This window comes from Marmota monax, unplaced genomic scaffold (genome assembly GCF_021218885.2).
Source record: "Marmota monax isolate L192 unplaced genomic scaffold, Marmota_monax_Labrador192_F-V1.1 WCK01_AAM20220418_F8-fsc00040, whole genome shotgun sequence".
Taxonomy (NCBI): Eukaryota; Metazoa; Chordata; class Mammalia; order Rodentia; family Sciuridae; genus Marmota; species Marmota monax.
Genome location: NW_026692782.1, coordinates 10,428,887 through 10,436,207, shown reverse-complemented (window position 1 = coordinate 10,436,207; position 7,321 = coordinate 10,428,887). Strand labels below are relative to the sequence as shown.

At 45.0% G+C, this 7,321-nt stretch overlaps 1 long non-coding RNA gene across 1 annotated transcript; it reads left to right on the top strand.

Annotated features, from left to right (window-relative positions):
• Positions 1-643: 643 nt before the first annotated feature.
• LOC124094821 (uncharacterized) lies at positions 644-3,561 on the top strand. The gene is made up of 3 exons (XR_009227065.1): positions 644-1,639; positions 2,520-2,597; positions 3,107-3,561. It is a non-coding gene; the product is annotated as an uncharacterized LOC124094821 (long non-coding RNA).
• Positions 3,562-7,321: the final 3,760 nt, after the last annotated feature.

The following is a 7,321-nucleotide window of genomic DNA, read 5'->3' as shown; positions in this document are numbered from 1 at the left end:
CTTGCGGCATGGCAGACATTTGTCATCAATTTAGTAATTTATTTAAAAAAAAATTTAGGAAACACATACAGTAGACACCACAGCATTATTTTAAGTGCTTTACAAATAATGAATTACTAACCATCGCCATTATTGTAAGGTAGATGCTGTTGTAAATCATCATCTTACAGAGAAGGAAAATAAAGACCAAGGAGATTGATTTTCTCAGCCACACCTTCTAGGGTGACAGGTGACGACCATACCATTGTGGAATCCTCTCTCCTTGAGCACAGGGGAACTTCCGACTTGCTTCCTCCGGGATCATGCTGTTACATAAGACTCGGGAGTCTGGAGAGGCGCCATGTGTGGGAAAGACCACATGAGAGGAAAGTGGGGTGACCTTTAGGAGCTGAGGGTGTTGGTCCTACAACTACCAGTCACTAAGTCCTGCCAGCACGTCTGGAGCTTGGGAGAGGACCCTGAGCTCTGGATGAGGTAGAGACCCTAGTGGACGCCGTGACTCCAGCTGGTGAGACACTGAGCAGGGCACACGGCAAAGTCATGCCGGGACTTCTGGCCCACAGACACCGTGAGCTAATAAACATGGGCTGTTTTCATCCCCAGGTGCGTGGCACTTGTCACATGGCACTGGACACCCAATGCAGTGACAGAGCTGCGGCTTCCCTGCTCCCTGCTCCCTGCGTCTCTGGGGGAGCCGTTACTTCCCAGCATCCACACAGCAGCTCTGGACTCCAGGTTCTTTTGTCCCCCTGGATGGCTGAGGAAAGAGGCTGGGCGTGAGTGGACCGGCAGCCACTCAGGGCGTGGTCGGGATTCCAGGATTCCACGCGTTCATCGGCTCCCCGGCTGCGGCCCCCTCTGCATCCGATGACGGCTCCGTCACCTCCCTCTGAAGGCTGCTCGCCAGCGTGGGATGTTCTCACTCACTTTTCCTCCTACCTTCCTTCTTCTCCTTGGGCTTTTGGGGCCTGTTCCATCTCCCCACTCTGCTCTGTCTTCCTCTCTTTATGCCTCGCTTCCTGAGTCCTCCAGTTCCCCAGACGCCCCCACTTACAGCCTCTCATCCAGGCCTCTGTCAGGGCCTAGTGCGCACCAGACCCTGAGCTGGGCCTGGAGGGTGGGAGGCGGCTCCTTCTGCCCAAGCTTCACTCTTATGACCTCACTTCTTTCCTTTCCCGTCACTCACGCCACGTCTTGCTCTTGGCATCCTCAAGGATGGTCCAGAAGGTTAATAATCCAGGTAGGAAGGTTCTGCCCCTCCTTGGAATGATGTGGGAGGGTGTCTGACCAGGGTGGCTCAGGAGCTGCTGTCATTCTTTCTACTGGCCTGTCACTCAGAGATGGCCCCTCCCAGCCCCTTTCCCCAAATTCACATGGTAGCCAGCACTGCTCCCCAGACTAGGGCCCAGACCCTACCAGGACCCCTCCCCCACAGTTCTTCATGTTTAGCATCTGGTCCTAACACATGACATTATCTTAGCCCAACTGCTGTCCAAGCGCCAATCACCAAAAGCTGACAGCCTGGAGGGGCGCCCAGGGAAAGGCTGCCTGTCCGCTCACCTCCTCCATCTGGCCCCTCTCAGACAGAAGCGGGGAAGATGGTCAGTGAAGAAATGGTCCCTGGCACCTTCGTCAGGAGGTGGGTAAACCATGCCAGGATTGCTTGTCCCCTGGCCAGAGGATGGGTGGCACAGTGCCCAGGAGCTTTTGAGGGCCCTTGTAATGATACGAGACAATGCAACCACTCTCAGCCTTGGATGCTTTGCAGTTTACCTTGTCCCTTACCAGCCTGGGCCCTCACAGCAGCATTCCAGCCAGTTCTCAGTGCCTGGCTTGTACATGCATTCACACGCACACACGTGTGCCCCCATGCACACACACACACATACACACAAATGCATGCACGCACATATGTGTTTACCAGCTACACATACACACAAGCACATGTACACACCTTCGTGCATCCTCCCACACATGGATCAACATGCATATCTCAGTCATATGCTCACATGCAAGCACACATATATGGGCACACACATACACACATGCACTCACAGAAATGCCCCCACACAAACAATACACACAGGCGCACACACGCACGCTTCCCTGTGCACACGGGCACACACAAGTGTCAGGCCCAGAGCCCAACCTTTTGTTTCCTTGCTAATATTTCTGCATAAGCTTTAGATACGCCAGCTCCCTTCTGAGAACTTTTCCTCTGCGCCTGAAGCTCAAGCCTCCTTAATTTGATATTGTCTTCTATGCTCTGATCAATGCACATAGAATAAAAACACCAAGCGCAACACAAAGGTCTTATAAAGATCAATGGAGACTGTGGGTGTGAATGAGTTTCTGGGTGTAAAGGCTAAACAAGTTAAATGCAGCCACGTGCCCTGGCTGAGCTCGTTCATTGGCGGTTTGCACAGCAGGTGAGATGAGGATCAGGGCTGCCATTTACATACCAGTTCTGCACTAGGGCTTTTATAAATGACTGATTTTTTTCTTTTTTCCTCTTTTAGATCCCAGGAGGTTCACTCCTCTGCATCTGATCTTGCTGTTGTGGCTGGGCATGGGACCAAAAGAGCCAGGCAGCCATGGTGAGGAGGATGGTGGGGACAAGTAGCATTTCTCCACGTGAGTTCCAGCAGGGGAGGAGGGCGCAGCTGCTTCAGAAGCTGGTCTTTGTCTATCTAGGTCTAAATGGTTCTGCTTAGGAGTCTAGGGTCCCAGTATGAGATGCCAGCCACCTATCCACCTGCTCCTTCAGAGCAGAGTTTGCCTTGGCACTCTGGGAGCTCCCTGTGGATGCTATGGACAGAGACCAGGCAGAGCAGGTGTCCCCTGTCAGTTCTATGGGGGCATTGAGCCAGCACAGTCAGGACAGAGGCTCTCCAGCTGTCACCTCCTTCAGGCCTGAAACTGCTCCTGTGTCCATGAATGGTGCCTCTAGGAATTCTCAGACACTATAGGGAAGACTTTCAGGGGCACTAAGATGGAGTGGTGGAGGCACTGACCATGGCCGTTTGAGGATTAATGTTGACAGGACCCTTCTACCTGCAGGAGGTAAAGTTGAAGACATTCAGTTGAAGATTTTTATCATTTCTAGTGATTCCCCCAAAGGAAGCTGTGCTGAAGACTGAGATTCTGAATCTGAAGACCTGTTGAAGATTTGGGCTCTGCTTCCTGAGTGTCAGCTTTAAGGTTCTGGCCTATGACATCATTGGTTTTTCCTGACACCAAGAAAACCTAAAATCCAGACTCAGGACCAATGGAATCTACCTTCAAACATCTATCCAGCACCTCTAATGTTCCCAGAGCTGCCCATACTGCAAGAAGCACAGGAGGGTCTTCCTTTCCTGGGCACCACTGAGAAGCGGGAAGCTGAGTGCAAATTGGAAGAAGGTACCCCCTCGGGCCAGAAAAATGGCAAAATCATGCCCCCAATTACAAAAAGGCCTCTACTTGGAGCCAAGAATTAAACAAAGGGATCATGCATTTTCGGTCTTTGCCCTGCCTTTTGTTAGCCTCACATTGCACAGAGATAAAAATCCTACTCCTCTCACAGGGATCTCCCACTCTACTTACCGGGGGGGGGGGGTGATGAGACAGACAGAAAGGAACTTGAACCTGACTGCCCGCTGCTTGCAGAGTTGTGTGTGATGAGGGCTGGGGGTCAGGCTGCCAGCCTTCTGGAGGGGGATAGAGGCCGAGGATGCCTTGAAGATTGGGAGAGGTAAGGACTGAGAGTCGGCCTTGCTGGGTATTTTTTTTCTTCACATCAGAAAGAAAACATATTGCATATGATATCTCATTTAAGGCTCCTAAATACTTCAGAAATGCTAGACTGGTTCTGGGCTCAAGAGCTCAGGATTCTGTCTTCTGTAGATACCTGCTTAGAAAATGGGTGAAATATCAAGGGAGTCAGAGTCCATGAAACTGATAGCAGCAGATAAGGGTTGTATCTTGAACTTCTCCTAGGAATGGCATTGCGATGCCATAGCAACAATGCTGAAATAATAAAAAATCAGAACGTCTACCATCATTTGTGATATTTGTAGAGCACTTGCTACTTTCCAGGCAAGTGTGCTGTATGTATTTAAGGCTCCTGACACGCTTACAAGGCATATATTAGGTTTTCCAATTTAGTAAACAAGTAAACAGGCTCAGAGTAAAAAAATGCTGAGAAAATGAGCCCTTATACGGCATTTACCCTGTGCCAGGCACCACTATATTTTTACATCATTATATTTTTATTTAATCCTCACAGCAACCATATGAAGTACGTGTGCTAGTTTTTTCCCTATTTTATAGAAAATAGGAAAAAACGTGGTAAAGAGGATGTCAAATTACTTGCCTAAGGTAAAATAACAAATAAATAATAAACTCAAGGTCTCAGACCTGGCAAATGAAAACCCAAATTCAAAACTAAGCTGGTGCCTTTTCCAAAGCTCAGGTTCTCAGGTCCTGATGTAGGGCACCATAGCTTCAAGTTTTCACCAAAAGAGTCTTAGCAGCAGAGGCATGAACACATACCCCCAGGGGGCTGGGAGTGTTGCCTCGGGCAGCTAGCTGTCAATGTGAAGTTTCTTTGAAGCCCTGTGTTTTATCTTGGAGAAATTTTGTGAATTTTGCATTCTACTTCATAATTTCATGTTTTTAACATGAAAATGTTGTTTTGATTTGGGCTATTGTTGCCAAAACTTTGAGGAGGATTCAGGAAGAAGCCATCCTCTGCTCACCCCATGCTTACCTCCTAAGTGCCCCCAGGTTTCCCTTACTCCATTGTGAAAATGGTGGAGGTAGAAAGAGAGTAGGTTTCAGAATCTGCCAGATCGGAGCTCAGATCCTGGCTCCATTTGCCACCATGTGCTGTGACCTGGTCTCTGAGCCACAGGCTTTTCAGATCACTAAGTCATAGCTAATGACATAAGACTGTCAGGTCACATTCTGTAGTGAAGTGAGGCACCTTGTTCTTTGGAGGACCTCAAAAAATGGTCCTATTCCAAGTGGCTATTTATGGCTAATTCTGCCTTCATCCCCCAGTAACTAGCCCAGGTCCATTACTGAGTTGAGCAGATCATCTCTGGGCTTCTGTTTTTGCTTTGGGGGGTCATGGAGTTCCTGCTCAATCTCCTGCAGAGAGGAACTCTGTATGCATTTTATGTTTCCAATATACCTACAGCATCCATGAGGCCTAGATGGGATTGGGGTCTCTCTCTCTCTCTTTTCCCCCAAATTTATATCATCTCTTGGCTAAGACAAGAACTTATTTCCTATTAACTGGGGCTCAGAAGAAAGACCATTGCTTGAAGCAAATGGATAATATATATATATATTCATATTACATTCAGATATATTCATGTCAGATACATGTTATATTTAAACCTCTGTATAAACATTTTCCAAAACCCTCTGAATATCCAACCAAGATTTAAGCAGAGAGGAGACTCTGTTGATCAGATGGGTCCAGGAGGGGTCAAAAAGAGGTTCTATTATCGTTTTGTCAACTTTATATCTGCAAGAAAATCAGTTAACCATGCTGATTTATTTTATTTATTTTTATTTTCCTCATTTGTAAAGCAACACTAATGTGGCAAAATTTGATCTTTAGGAATGGCTTATGTACATTACGATGGCCATTATAAAAACCAATAGAAAATAACAGTAACGAATGTTGGTGAGGATGTGGAGAAATTGGGGCATTTTATGCATGGCTGATGAGAATGCAAAATGATACAGCCACTGTGAAAAACACTGTGGAATTCCTCAAACAGCTAAACATAGAGCCACCATATGATCCAGCAATTTTACTTCTAGGTATATACTAAAAGGAATTCATAACAGCGACTCAAACAGGGACTTGTACACCAATTGTTCATAGCAGCATTATTCATGACAGCCCAAAGGTGGAAACAACCAGAATGCCCATTAACAGATGAGTGGATAAATAAAATGTGGCACATGCATACAATAGAGTGTTATTCAGACTTAGAAATAAATGAAATTCTGAGATATGCTACAACATGGATGAACCTTGAAAACATTATGCTAAGTAAAATAAGTCAGAAATATTTAAATCATCCCTTGGGTGAGAAAAGGACTTATTTATTGCTAAGTAAAATAAGCCACAGATATTATATGATTCTACTTATATGATATACACAGAGCAGTTAGATTCATAGAGGCAGAAGTAGAATCGTAGTTGCCAGGATCTGGAGGAAAGGGAATGGAGAGTTCCAGTTTAATGGGCAGAGGATTTCAGTTTTGGATGGTGAAAAATTCTGGACATTGATAGTGATGATGGTTACAAAGCAATGTGAATGTATAATAGTTCTTCTCTGACCTGCAGTTTTGCTCAGTTGCCCAATGGTTGAACCTGGCCAAAAAAATTTACTGATAACATCCAGAAATAAACAGTTCATTAATTTTAAATTGTGTGTAATTCTGAGTAGTATGATGACATTTTGTGCTGTATTGCTTCTCCTATGCAGGATGGTTAACATCTATTTGTCCAGAGTATCCATCTTTTATATACTACCCTTCCATTAGTCACTAGCAGCCATCATGGTTATCAAATCAACTATCATGGTATCACAGCACTTGTTTTTAAGTAACTATTATTTTCTTTAATGATGGATCCTAAAGACTAAAGTAGGGATGCTGGCAATTCAGATATGACAAAAAGATGTTGCAAGGGCTGGGGATGTGGCTCAAGCAGTAGTGCGCTCGCCTCGCATGCGTGCGGCCCGGGTTCGATCCTCAGCACCACATACAAACAAAGATATTGTGTCCGCCGAAAACAAAAATAAATAAATATTTTAAAAAAAAGATGTTGCAAAGTGCTTCCTTCAAGTGAAAAGGTAAAAGAAAAATAAGAAGCTTTGAGAGAGAGAAAGAGAAAAAAAAACATATTCACATAACTTTTATTACAGAATGTTGTTATAATTGCTTCATTTTATTATGAGTTGTTAATTTCTTACTGTGCCTTATTTACATATTCAACTTTATCATAGACATCCATGTATCAGAGAAAACATAATATAAACGGGTTTGCTACAATGCATGGTTTTAGGCATTGACTGGGGATGTTGGAATATATCCCTATGGATGGCATAGGTGGGGTGCTCTATTACGACTTAACTGCATACACTTAAAAATAGTTATAATGATAAATCATATGTTATGTTAGGAAAATTTTTTTAGAAGAATGCTTTATAATTAAAACAAGTTTGGGGTTTTTTCCTCCTTTCTATTCTTCACTAGAAGATTTGGAAGTTAAATCCTCCCCTGTCTTTGAAGAGAAAGGAAAAGCACCCTTGGG